General features: G+C 35.9%; 1 long non-coding RNA gene across 2 annotated transcripts in view; it reads left to right on the plus strand.

Moving 5' to 3' along the window:
- Window positions 1-14,379, plus strand: part of LOC122787294 — a 620,810-nt gene that overhangs the window by 85,362 nt on the left and 521,069 nt on the right. For both annotated transcript variants that reach the window (XR_006362560.1, XR_006362561.1), the window contains exon 2: window positions 6,555-6,618. This is a non-coding gene — a long non-coding RNA (uncharacterized LOC122787294). The remainder of the gene's footprint in view (window positions 1-6,554; window positions 6,619-14,379) is intronic.

Here is a 14,379-nt window from a genome sequence, read left to right on the forward strand (position 1 = left end):
AAATGCATACTGGAACCATTAATATTCTACCAAGTCAAAAATTTTAGGAGGAAAAGAATAAACTATTAAGTCAAATATAGATAGATACAGTTAATAGGCAATATCGTACAGATATTAATTTTAGAGTGCATGTGATTAGTTTTCAAAGCTGCAAACAGATTGCTGTTTATACAATGATATATGCTCTGCCCCCCTCAAAGCACACTCACACACACACATATTAAGGCGTGGTTTGTGAAAAGATAGGTGATGTCTTTAATAATCTGCATATTCCTGTAGTGTGCAACGTATATTCTGATAGGTGCACACTAACTGACAATGAATTATTTAGCAAATTGATGATGTAATATGTTAGACTGAAGTTATGGTTTTGTCTCCAAGGTGGGGGTATCGTTTGTTAATATTAAAAAATGAGTTACCAATTAAATAAAACAGACTATTACACGCCACAGGAAATTCGGGGAGTTCTGGTGTCTAGTTGATGTGAAAAAAATGTTACTTAAGTAATTACATGTTTACTAAAAGAAAGCGCAAAAATTCGGGGCCACTTGCACCAAAGTAACTACCACCGCTCTTGATGAGTTGCACATTTTTTTCACTTCTATGTTTACGTTTTTTTAACAATATACAAATCATTTAGCGCTATACTGGCGCCTACTCTATATACTTTTATGTTTTATTTACAGCAAAGAAAAGAGAAACTGTGTATGTGTGCATAATGGCTGCTTGTAGAGATCAATGTATATTTGAGTTAGCAGTTGTTCCATTTGGCTAAAAAATGTCATTTCACCCTATTTGTGCGCCTGTGTATGACAATTTATCCTTGTAATTTACTTATTCTTTATGATTTTTGATATTAGAATCGTTATATGCGCACACAAACACAAAGGGACATCATAAAGGTAGCCTGGTCCTGATAATCACACAGTAGGTGTGGTTCTTTTACCCTCAATGAACCTATATAATCTGCCAAAACTGTAATGGACCGAAGCTGGTAGATATTCCGTGTGGTAGCTCTCACATTTCAGAGGTCAAGTTGTAGAATAAAGTCGGGTGAAACAAACAAAATGAAATGTAGTTAACGACACAAACGTCAGAAACCCCGTGTTAATTATTCCTCAGCACAAGAGCTAATGTTACTGAATGCCTTGGATATGAATGAAAAAATGTAAAACCTGCATACAGTGTGTGAAACAGAAACCGACTCAATAATCAGGGGAAAATCCAAAAATAATGGGTGGACATAGGGTCAAAATTAGGGATATTTAAGACATATAGATAGATATTAGTCTAATTCACGTAAAAAAGTCATAGAGCAGGGTTTGCAGCAACATGTATTTTCTGAACAATAAGAGATATAAAATTATTTGGCATTATTACTAACTCACTGTAATCCTCATCGATGTACCAGAAAATCAAAAATATTACGAGGGACCTGGCAAACGTATGAGGCATTCATTATCAGGGATGTAAAATTCTGGGCAACAAGTTGAGATGTGTGACCGGTGAATGGGGCCATACCCTTACAAACGACAGTATAAAATGTTTATAGACACAAACCTCCCTACAATCAAGGACAAATACAGAAATAATCAGCGGTATTTTTAATATTAGTATTATAAGTTGAATGAATAAGCGAAAGTGAATCAATATGCATTCTCTGAAGTAAAATACGTCTATATTAGTGTCATTATGTATTAACTGTAATCCAGTTAGAGCAAAATTCTGAGCCGAAATCAGGAAAGGCTGAGAGGTATACCTGGGGATGAAGGGGTAGAGGGGCAGATTTGAAAGTTATATAAAAAGAGATGAGCGCATAAACGACAAACTACAGATTTGAAAGGTATAAACAGAAAAAGAAAAGAATAAGGGAAAAAACAGATATAGCATTAATACGTCACAGGGTGACTTAACCGTTGTTATTCATGTATATGAGGACGTCAAACCCAACAGCATATTTTGCTTATTTGGTCGAATCTACGATAAAGGTTTGAGCAACCTATCTGGCTTTTGTTTTTCTGGGTTTTGGTTTGTGTGCTTGTCAAGACATTTGCTTCCTGCATTGTATCTTGTATTGACTTCTGTACTTCACAGCTGTGCTTTTAGAACAATATTTTGTAAACTTTTTTTTTCTTGCAGCTATCTATGGCCAGCTTATTTATATGACTGTTAGGTAGGTGGTGGGAAACAACACCACAGGCATTTGGTTTATAAAACTGTGGGTGAACTGTCTTGGTGCTCCATTCCTCTCAACTGTCCAAACTTATGCAGATTTTTGCCTCATATTTTTAGTCTGATCCTCATAACAATTGTGGATTTCTGACAATCATTGAGTACTGAAGTCTTTAAATAATATTAGACATTTGAGTTTTAATATCCTGTAGAAACGGTATGCTAATGCAAAACCTGTTTTTCTAAACTACTTTCTACATTTATAAGACCTATAAATAAAATCAGTACCTATGTGTTTGTGCCTTTGTCCCCTCATTAGTTTGGCTTTGTCCAGATTTCTTGCGCTAAGAGGTTAAGAGGTATGTGCACCGTGTGAACCATCTGATTTTGTAAGCTTTTTTAACAATTTGCCTCCATTTACGATCTGAGAGAAGATCGCACATAATCGAGTTTAAAAAATAATAAGATAGTGTTCATTGTATTGCAAATAATTTGTAGTAGTGTATTTTAAGCATTAGGTTCATGCACTCCATTAAATGTAAGAACGTATCTGTGTCCTTTATGTTATTTACTAGAGAAGCAGAACGTCTACCTAAAGTGCAAGATGTAAATAGAAGAGCTGTGAAGGCACGTGTGTGTGTGTGTGTGTGTGTGTGTGTGTGTGTGTGTGTGTGTGTGTGTGTGTGTGTGTAATAATATACGCAAAGAGCGAGAGAGAGATTATAGGTAGGGAGAGAGAGCTACATGATACAATGTTAAAATGTTAAAACAGTAGCATAGTCTATTCATTCATTCTCAGAGAGGTATTTTGATAAGTAACCAGTGCAAGCGGACATACGGTCCATATTGAGTTATGGTTATTAAGGAAGGGACAGTGAACAGTGTTGTACTTATCTACCATTAGCTTTCAGTGCACATATAAAATGAAACTTAATGTTCTTAAACAATATTTTTATTGGGAAACAAAATAAAAACAAACAAGGCTTCAAACTGCAACCATAACCAAGCACAAAATATTTGTTCAAAACAGGCTAACAAATAGACGTGGCAAAATAAGACTTGTATCTCGCATTTAAAAATGCTGTTGGCACAGCCCCGGGAGCAAACATACCTGAAATGAATAAAGAAGCACACGTAAGAATTTATCCTGCCTATTACTCTGAACGTTGATAAGATACACCTTTAAAAATTGTTTGGTTTCATTTGGTTTCAAATTTGCTATAAAATAGCCATATTGTAAGTGTGTTGAACACCATTAACACATGCAGTACAATTTAACAGTATTGTTTCAGTGTTAAAATATTCATATTGGGTTTTTTGGCTACCTATTTAACATTGATTCCAAAAGTCTGATTGTGTGTTGAACTGTAAATCGGATAGTTTAGAATTATAGAATACCGTGTATCTGAAGTCCGATTATTTAATGTATCAGATACGGAAAATGTGCTCAGACTCCTTACTAAGCTTTAAAAAAATCTATAAGTGAGTGATTTAAACATTTACTGCTGCAATTACTTAAAGCTTTATTTATTCATTTGCCTCTCTATCTGTATATATTCTTTCGGTTAAATTTAGAGTAAAGGGAAATAAAAAAGTGATTAATCTCATGCAGCGATTTTTTTTTTCAGAAAAATAACAAAACACTCCATCACAATCTTCTAATAGAGCAAAGATGCATTTTTAAGACGCACGGGAGTTCAAATGCCTCCTAATTTTGTACAAATATAGATTTGTGTTGAGCAGGTCTGTTACTGCAGATCAGGTACATTATTAATTGTTTCTATTCGTTTATTTGTTTGGCTGGTTTAGGTGATGAAAAAGTGCACATACAAGAAAACAGCTGTTAGTAGTTCGTGGGCATCTCAGGGCAGGGGGCAAAAAATCAGTTATAATAGGTGAACCATCCATCCAGTTAACAAATGACAAGAAACATTTGGTGAGTATGTAGAATTTCTGCAGTGTACTGAATAAAACGAGTTCTTACCTGCCAGACCTTAGATGCAACATATACGTTGCAAAAATGTGCTGTGGGGCATGTTGTGTAACATTTGTTTCTTTTCCCAGTATGTGCCCTTTGTATACTTAAAGTATCAGCCGACGTGTGGGTAGCAAAAAGTATTTCAGATCTGTGGTACAATATAATAGCTAGTTTCCCCACAACACACAGCGAACTGTAACATCCCTTATAATCTGGTTAATAATATTTAGAGGCATATTGTACATAGCATACATTTAAAACTGGGTTTTAACATAAGGGTGGTACACCTTTCTATCCAACAAGAATGATGCTTTCTCCTACCTAACCTGGTCCTTTTATAACACATCTCATGCCATGCCTTACTGGGTTTATGGAGTATGTCAAGTGTATTGTCCATTCTGCCCTTTTAGGTATTGAATTCAGTTGTGATTAGTGTACTAACAGTTACAACAGAACCTAAAAGCTGTACTTCACCAATCTGGATTTAGCAGCATTATTTGTGGCTGGCTCACTGAATTTTAAAATGGTAGGTAAATGAATGAATAGAATAAATAAGGCATGGATTCTAGCAAGCAGATAATCAAAATATTGGTTGTTTTTCTACAGACATAGTTTTCCATAGACAGAAATTCTGTTAAGCATCCTTAAAACAAAAGCAAATAAAGGCGTAAGTGCACAAGATGGCTGTTTCAGCTTAGGGCGTCTATTCAGTGCCATGCATACCTTTCAACCTATTAACACTTGAAATCTGGAAATAGCCAGAAAGAATGGTGGTGGGTCAAAGACCCAAAAATACGGAAGTATTTTAAATATTGCTGTTATAAACTTAAAAAGTTGCTCCAAAGGTTTTGTCCTAGGCTCCTAGCATGTATTTTTGAGGAATATGAAGTCTGAAACTCTGTCTCATTATTTAGTGAATTCAATCCTCAATACATTTCCAGAAAAACATACATTTTATGAGGACCAGACCAAATTTATGAAGCAAAAATCTGGACATTCTGTGAAATTCTGGACAGTTGAGAAGTATGGTACCATGTACATTTCACAGTATTATAAAGTAGTTGCCATCTAAAAGGGAGTATTCCTTAAATTATCTGTACTACCCATATTAGTCTCAAATTGGTGATTAATCCTGCAGAGTTTTTTTAATAAATGACTGTGTGTGTGTGTGTGTGTGTGTGTGTGTGTGTGTGTGTGTGTATATATATATATATATATATATATATATATATATATATATATATATATTTAATTTATTCTTTATGTACACAAAGCACCATAACAGAGATGATAAACCAGTATATTTTATTCCGATTTATCTTGATCAGTTTCAGTGCATTATAACTTTGCCCTTAGAAGTTCATTTAAGATGTTTGACTGGAAAGAATTATCCCTTATTACTTATTTTGCGAGTAGTAATTTTTTTTTAACCAACAAGTAACAGTGGTTGCTGACTGCTCGACAGATGGATCTGTGCAAGAAGACAGACAAGTCGATATATGCACAAATATTTCTCATTCTGTATCCCTAAACTTCTAGTTTGGGAGATTGTTCCAAATTATTTAAGTTGTATATTTTTCTTTAAATGCTGTCTAAAAATTAATCTTTTAAGCTACCCACCTATGAAATGTAGTCTCAAAAATATTGGTATAAGCTAAATGTTGTGAAATGCAGTTTAAAAATAGTCTTTTAAGCAAAATGTCTGTAAGATGATGTGTTTTCCCCACCTATGGGGTACTACTGGTGTCATCCTATGTGCTTCCTGCATATAGCAGCTGACTGGCTAAGAAACCTGGGTACCTCAGGTGCACACTGCTCCAGGTGTGTATGTGCATTTAGGGTGGAGGCATGAGATGCGTGTGATGGTATGTGTCTGGAGCGGTGACAGGGCGCCACAAAGTTTGAAATTCAAAAGACCAGCCAGTGGGTGTGGGGTGATCCGATTTGAGTTTGTTCAGCCTTACTTAATAAGCATGTCTAATGGCAGTGACATCATCATTCCTCTGGTGGCTGACCCCCTGGCCTTGTTGGGGCTGTCCCAACACAGAGCACGTCTCAATGCCCTTAGTGTTGACTTTCCTATGGGAGGCTGGCCTGCCCCCTACTCCCAATCAAAGTGTTGAGCATTGTTCCCAGAAGAGCTGGTCACGGGCTTCAGCCCGAGCTCTCCTCACAACCCAAAGTGGCGGCCTCATGGCTTCAGTAGGCGCCTTTGACACTTCTTGTACTGGGGATTATTTACTCCCTGTTAGGCCTCAACATTTAGCGAATGAACTAGTTTGGATGACTTGCTCTACAAAAAAGGACGAAGAGTTGCTCGAATTAAAATAATAATCACCCCCCCTCAAACGACACTAACAGTGTGTCCTTTTTTCTCTTATCTTTCTCACGGCCTTCGTTTAAGATTTCAGACGATGCGTTCCGGACAAGGAGTGTATGTTTTGGACCGGGCAAGGTGGAGAGGAATGGTGAGTTTACTTTATGTTCTAACACCACTCATTAAACTATCTAATACATGTAACTATATGATAAGTTAAAATGTCACAGTCCCACACAGGGAAAATGTTTCAAGTGTTTATAAATTACGGAAGGGTGCTTCTAATAATAACTGTGTTCAGATGAATTTTGCTGTTCAAAGGTTTAGTATGTGTTGTTAAAATGTGCAAGTTAAGGCAAGTCTCCTGTACTTTTGTGAAACAAGTCCTGAAGTGCCGAGTCTTCGTGACTTAGCTGCACAAATGTAGGGGTTTCTATTAGTCTTTTGTAAAAAATATTAGTGTGTGTGTGTGTGTGTGTTAAGAACTCGCGACCCAGACTCTTTAAAATAAGGAGCAAAGCCAAGGCAGTCAGGTGCACAACTTTGAAATGAAAGGCACAATATAAATGCTAAGCAACTCTAACGGTAATACAAGATATGTTGTGTTGATGCGCATTTTCTGGGGGTTTAGAACTGTAATGTCTAGAATTATTTGTTATTCATCCTTTTATTACATAAAAACACGTTTCATGAGAGACAGCAAATGATGAAACAAGATCAAAGATACGCTTAAAAAATCACGGACAGCTGAAATTACTGTGTATGTGTGTGTGCGTGTGTGTGTGTGTGTGGGTCTGTGTGTGCGCGCGCGTGTGTTTGTCCGTGCGCGGGTGCGTGTAAGTAAGCAGGCAGAAGAGAAGGATGTGAAATAAGTGAACTAACGAAATGCCTCCTGTTCCCGACAGTACCCTATCCATTCTTTAAATGCCATATAATATCCAAGAGCATACTGAAGGCAGATGGATATTACTACGGTTACCTCCAGTCCCACTTTGCGAGGGACAGTCCCTCTTTGGACAGTTGTGCCCTGCAAAGAATTTGTAAAAATGGCAAATGTCCTGAGATTTTAGGACAAAATTATTTCCTATATTTTATGTAAAAGTTGTATAAAACAGTTATTCTGTATCTGAAACACCTAAATGTTATAAGAAATAGAATAAGCAACTAAAATGCTACAAGAATAAGCTTTTATTTAGGCAAAAAAGTGAAGTTTTGTCCTTTGTACTGGCTGTGGGTAAGTTTCGGGCTGCAAAATCTGACGTCTGTACCAAAAATGTCCCACTTTGGACATTTGAAAAGGTGGCAACCCTGGATATTACAGTAATCAGCAAAGTGTCTCCAAGTGACATCACAACCTGTCTTTCATTATGTCAGTAAATGGAATCCCTTCTCATAATTATAAAATTCTAAGCGTTCGTTCATTCTGGCCAAGTTTAAGATAAATTTCTCGTTGAGGTTTGGAAAACATACATTTTAATAAGGAATCAACAAAAATATAATTGGAAAAACATCCTATTGTTAATAATGGTACCGTTTTACATGATTACCATTAAACACATTAAGGCTGCACCATTTAGCAAGAAAATCATTTGTGTGTGTGTGTGTGTGTGTGTGTGTGTGTGTGTGTGTGTGTGTGTGTGTGTGTGTGTGTGTGTGTCTGTGCGGGTCCGTGTACCCCTACTCTGGGTCATTAAAACATAGCTGATGATTTTTTTTCAAACTTGATAATGAAATATGCCGACAGACTTATCAGCAAGTCAAATGGAAAACATGGATTGGTTTTTGTCTTTGGTTATCTAGCTGTATGAGTGTATGTTATATCATAAAGCTAGAGAACCGAATGTAAAAACTAACGCCGAGTTCATCAAGATCCTCAGCAGAACTTGTTAAAGGTTGGTGTAGATTGGGATTCTTCAAGATGGACAGAGGCACTGTTTTATGGTGAGATAGAAAGTGACAGAGTGTCATACTGTGAAATTTGTAACTGGTATGCTGCCTGTCTGCATTCTAGACACTAGTATCCAACTGATATATCATCATCCCATTTATCTGTCCAGCGTTTTTATTCACTATTTCCACAATTATTTTGTCTTAAAGCTTGAACATTCTTAAACAATGAAATACCAATATGTGATGCTGCTGAAGAGAGCACTACTGAGAATACTGTACTTGCATTACTTGATGGAACAGTAGTGTTACTGTTCAGGCCTCAATAACTTTTTATGTGGCTATGGATTAAAAAAATGGAAGCCCAGTTTTTGCACATCATTATATTGAATCACTAGGCAACAGTCTTGCAGAAAAAATATGCGATGATAGAGAGGGGCTTACTTGGCCTAAAAAAATCATTTTACTGCACTTGCTATGTGGCTTCGTAGCTTGGTTGGTCATAAAGCCAGTTCCCCTCCTCCATTACTCCATATCCTAATGACCTTCTACTGTGATCTTGACCTTTACCATTGTTTTAACTCTACAGTATTATCTAGAAGGCCACCTTAGAGAGTACATACTCCTCCTGTAAAGCTAAAACTGCAAAATCTGTCACTTCTATACTTTCACAACGGCTTCCATTTTTTATTCATCTGCTAACTGGATAAACCCTATAGGTATAAGTCTGTTTTCAGGGGCAACCCAAACACTATTTGGTTAAGTGATTTGCTCAGTCATAAAGCAGGCAAATGGAGACTGGGAGAATCAAACCATAGACTATGGGATGAAGGTCATTGCCTTAATCCTGTACTCTAAACTGAACCGCCAGCCATTTTCTTTTGTGTCTGTTCTCTGCCTTTATTTGTTTGAACTCATGCAATTCACTGACCCATTCTTTCTTCACCTGTTCAGTAATGCTGCTTTTTGACTTTTCTGTCAGGGTTTATTGTTTGTGTATGTGTTATTGACCAGGAATGTTTTGATTTATGCATGGATTTTTGCAGAAGTGACACAGCACAGTGTAATACTGACTTAAGAGGAAATTTGGCCAGGGTACCATGAATATTTTACATCCATCTATGTACCACCAGATTAGGCACATGGGACCTCATTTTAATATCTTTTCTAATTTTCCTTGCCAGATTTCCTCTAGTCAGTATAAATATCACCGTGGAACTCCCAAATACTGGCCACAGGCATAGTGGAGCTTATCCAGGCAACAAAAATAAGTAAACAAGTAAATAAAATGGTGTCTTATGAGTGATTTAACACCTTTGCATGTTGCACTGTAGAATCCTAATTTTTGGAACATGAACATGGCCATTTGATCTTCTGATATCATCAGCAGTTGTATTACCAGTTTACCTGGTGATATTGGTCCATTCTGTATGCAGACACTACACCATTTTATTTACCCAATCCAGCCATCCTCTTCTTTGACAAAGTCATCTCAGGGACGTTGTTGACAGACTTCAGCCATATCATCCATGAGTAGGAGACCTATCATCAATTTTTATAGAAGTGACACCCCGCATCTCTGTATGTCATTATTCCTTGCTATGGTGTCAGAATCACCCTAGCCCTTGTGGTTGTTTTCTCAGTCTAACTTTCCAGAATTGGTTAATCTGTATGACTAACCCTAGGGATATCTTTCTGTTGCATAGTCATCAGTAAACCACACTTGTTAATGTTCTACTGTACTCCATATCCAACATACTGCAGACATGATATGAAGTGAATATGATAATACTTATTCCATCCACTGTTGTTACCTGGTGATTTAGGATGAGAGTGCATTGATCAGCCATAAGGCAGCATGCAGGCTGTTGGGCTTATTCAGTAGACTGGGATGGAAGGATGGAGCAGACCGAATGAGCCAAGCAATCCTTATTTCCTAACAGGCAATCCTTATTTCAGGTTGTATTTTTTATGCAGACCACATGCCACCTACTTTTAGCAAAATAAATTTGTGTCTGCAGTATTAGCTGAGCATTGGTATAAAGTCACAAATCTGTATGTGCTCTTTTTGAATAACTACACCATTTCCCAAAGGAAATGGTTTCAAGTGAACATTACTCTACAGGCAGTAAGGACTTTGATATCAGGTTGTCGCTGTAAAAGGGCCAATTTCTCATCTAGTTCACTGACTATATAATACAATAAAGAAAGAGATACATGCATACCTAAATTCATATGTAAATAACTAACAACTGCAAGTCATATATAGGTATCTTTAGTGAAACCTAAATGCAGAAAAATGAGAATGGAGAAATGCCATTCTACTTTGGCCATAATCATAAGTGTGAATTGGCCTGTCTAGTTCAAACTAGAGATGACTGCATAAAGACATAACCACTCTGTAATTTAGTACATCACTTTTCTTTACAATTCCTCAGCCTTTTATCTGGAACATTGATATTATTGCAGTTTTGGTGGAAGTTGCAATGCTAAAGATGAACATAACTGGCAAATACATATTAATGAAATTTTGCACTGTACTAATATTATTTAGAAGCACTCTATATTTATAAATAATATTAAGGAGTTTAGTGACCTTAGAGTAGTTAGCAAGCATAAGATTAAACTGTTGTCTTCTACGACAGCTAATAGAAAAATATGAAGTTTTCACTTTGTCAGTAGCAAAGTATAAAAGCTGTGGGCCACAGGTGACAAAGTACATTAACTAGACATGTTCTATTAATTTCTTTACCATGATGCACATAAAAGAAAACACTTTTGTTTTTATACAGGTGGCACATAAATGACCACAAGTGTGTAGTTGTAAAACTGACCATAAATATGCAATTGTAAAACTGAAAAAAAATGAAGGACAGAAAAAGTTACAGATATTGAGATCACAGGGAAATAAAGGCTTGTTCAAACGATTTTATAAACCTTTTTTTTTTTCAAAATATAACATGCTATTATTTTAATCACATTTCCTACAGAGTATTAAATGTGGATGATTGAAAATCCAGTGTTTATAGTAAACTAATTTAGCAGTGCTTTTGAATAGTTACACATTTAGCCAACTTCGTTAATGGTATGTTTGAGCTATTCAGTGCTCCTATTTTTTTACTGACATACAGAATTAGCAACCAATGGCTATCAGGGCATGAAAACATGCACTTATATCTTTTATTGATAGCATTTCACTGCAAATATGTAGAACGTTTCAGACTGCTTTATTAACTATTTCTAAAAACATAAATGTTACTTATAAAAGCAGGGTAAGTGAGACTATCCTTTCCCAAATTAAAGAAAAATAACATTTCAAAATAGTATGTCAGCAGGCAGTGATGAAATAGAAATGATGTATACATGGATGACAGTGCTTCTATTTTCAGGTTTATGTATTTACTTTATCTGTCTATCAATGTATTCTAAGTCATCCTTTGTTGAATAATTCAATTTAATAACATACACAAACTTGGCCAGAGATAGTATACAGTGATATATAAGCAATACTTCAGAATATTTTCTATTAGACTACAGACTTTGCATATTTAAGCATATACTTATATCTTGATAAGTTTATGATAGCATGCAAATATAATATAACATCATCCTAAATCTGAAGGATGCTTCATTCTGCTCATATATGGAACCTATTCTCTAGTAGACGTCTGTTGCTTGTTACAGATAGGTGTCAAATCTCAGCTGCTGCATACCTTAAATCCTATTATACCAAGTCTAAATAAACTCATTATGAGGGAACATTTTCTGTAAAGGTAGAAACATTTCAAACTGTGCTAAGGTATATAATGTGATTTTATTTATACTACAGTAATTGCCACATAAAACCTATCCCTTTTTTCTACTGACCAAGGAAAGAGAGTTAGCGTCGGTGTATGGGTGTCTGTGACTGCAGTGAGTTAACTTGAATCAGTCCTTCCCTCTCTCAGCCACAGGGATATCACTGCTGGAACTGCATCAGTTCCATTAAGAATTTTGACAATTTCAGTACTTTAGCTTTAATTTTGAATAAACAATTTCATTTAACAGCTCATTTATAGTTAACAATCGACATGTGACAATCAACAACAAACTCAGATTTGACCAACACCTACCCATCAAAATTAAGAAAGTTCACATCAGACTTGGCTCACTGTACAGAAGCAAGCAATTCCTCACTGACGATACCAGACTAGCCATATCCAGAACCTTCCTCCTCTCTACATTCCTATATGCTTTCCCCCTCTTTACCAACTTAAAAAAATCAGACTTCACCAAACTGGAAACTTGCTACAACAAAATAGCCTGTTTCGCAACCAACCTTCCCCACCAAACCCACCATGGTATTGCTCTACAAAAATTAAACTGGCTTGAGCTACCTAATCTTTATCTTCTTCATCTCTAGCAACTTAAATTTGCACATAGTATCATCTTCCATCTTGACAGTTGCCCATCCCTCAAGGAACTTGTTGCTCCCTAGTCATGCCCATGAGGTCTAAGATCTACAGACAGAAACGTTCTCATAGTAAACAAAGCTAACAACACTCATGGTAAAGCCATATTCTCAAATCAAATAGCCAGATTATTGAACTCTCTACCCCACACCCTCCAAACCACACTATTTGAACATATATCCAAGAACTGGCATTGCTCCTGCGCCAAACCTGACTGACAAGATATCTATAACTCTCTCAACATACTGTCCACTCCTTACCTTATTTTCTTCCTCTCCTCAGTGTTTATTACTACTCAAAAATATATATAAAGGAAATCTCATTTGTTCATAACTATTATTTAATATGTACACACTACTAACTTTATTTGTCTCACAGTGATCTTCACTGAAATGCTTGTTTTTCTTTTTGAACCTGTATCTACTAGAAAACTGTATTGAATACTACTTTGTATAGACTGACTACATGATGTGTATTCTGCATCTTACTGTATGTATACTATTGTACTATCTATTATTGTATATTGCTTACATTTCTGTGGAGCTTTTCTCCTCGGGCCTTTGCTGAAAATGGGCTTCTGGACTTTCCCGGTAAACAAATGTAAATAATAAATAAATAAATAAATAAAATTAAACACAGGAAATAGCTGTAAATGAAGGCCAAACCTATACTAAGTATGCAGTACTGAAAATGTGCAAAAGTTACAAAGCTTTGGTAAACAGATTTATCCAGATGGGAATGTGAAGGAGTAAAAAAGGTACTCTTTGTTTGAGTGTTTATTATTGTAAAACGTTGCATTCCTCCTATCTTCTCAATGTGTTCAAGAAAAAAAAATCACATTTCAGTCAAATATGTACTTTTGGAGTGCATTTTTTAAATTTTTAAATGTCATGTTATTAATATGTTTGGACATGACTTCAGGTCTTCTTCCTAACAAATTGTGGTATATCACTGGCTTCACTCATTCTTCATCACAGGCTGATCTCGTATATGCCCAGATGCCACTTGTGTTTAAAAGATGCTCTAGATCATGATTTTTATTAGCAGTGTATATGCAAAGTTAATGTTGATTGTTGCTTTATGAAAGCAAAGGTAGGAAATGAGTACTAAATTATATTGATCTTGGACTAAGTAACTGAATGGTTTGGTTGAATACATTTTGGCCACTCCAAAACTTGGTGTAACAGGTTCTTATAACTGAAGTATTTAACTGTATTCAAATTATGATTTATAACTGATATATTGATAAGCTGCAGATGAAGCCCAAGGCCCATAGTGGTAACACGTTGTGAATTATTTCAGATGAAGGTTATAAAGGAGATATGAAGCATTATGACAAAATTACACATGTACAAGTGTGTGCATGTATGTGTGTGTGTATGTGTGTGTATGTATATATATATATATATAATGTATACACATACACACACGTGTGTGTTTGTGTATGCATGTACCTAGACAAATTTGTATGTACAGAACACAAAGGTGTTAATTTGTACTCAAAAGTCAGATGAGAATGGTGTTAGTTTAATGGGAAGTGTAGTTTTGGGTCATGCTGTCCTCCAAAGACATTA

Source organism: Protopterus annectens, chromosome 13.part0 (assembly GCF_019279795.1).
Source record: "Protopterus annectens isolate FY-2018-M chromosome 13.part0, PAN1.0, whole genome shotgun sequence".
Taxonomy (NCBI): Eukaryota; Metazoa; Chordata; order Ceratodontiformes; family Protopteridae; genus Protopterus; species Protopterus annectens.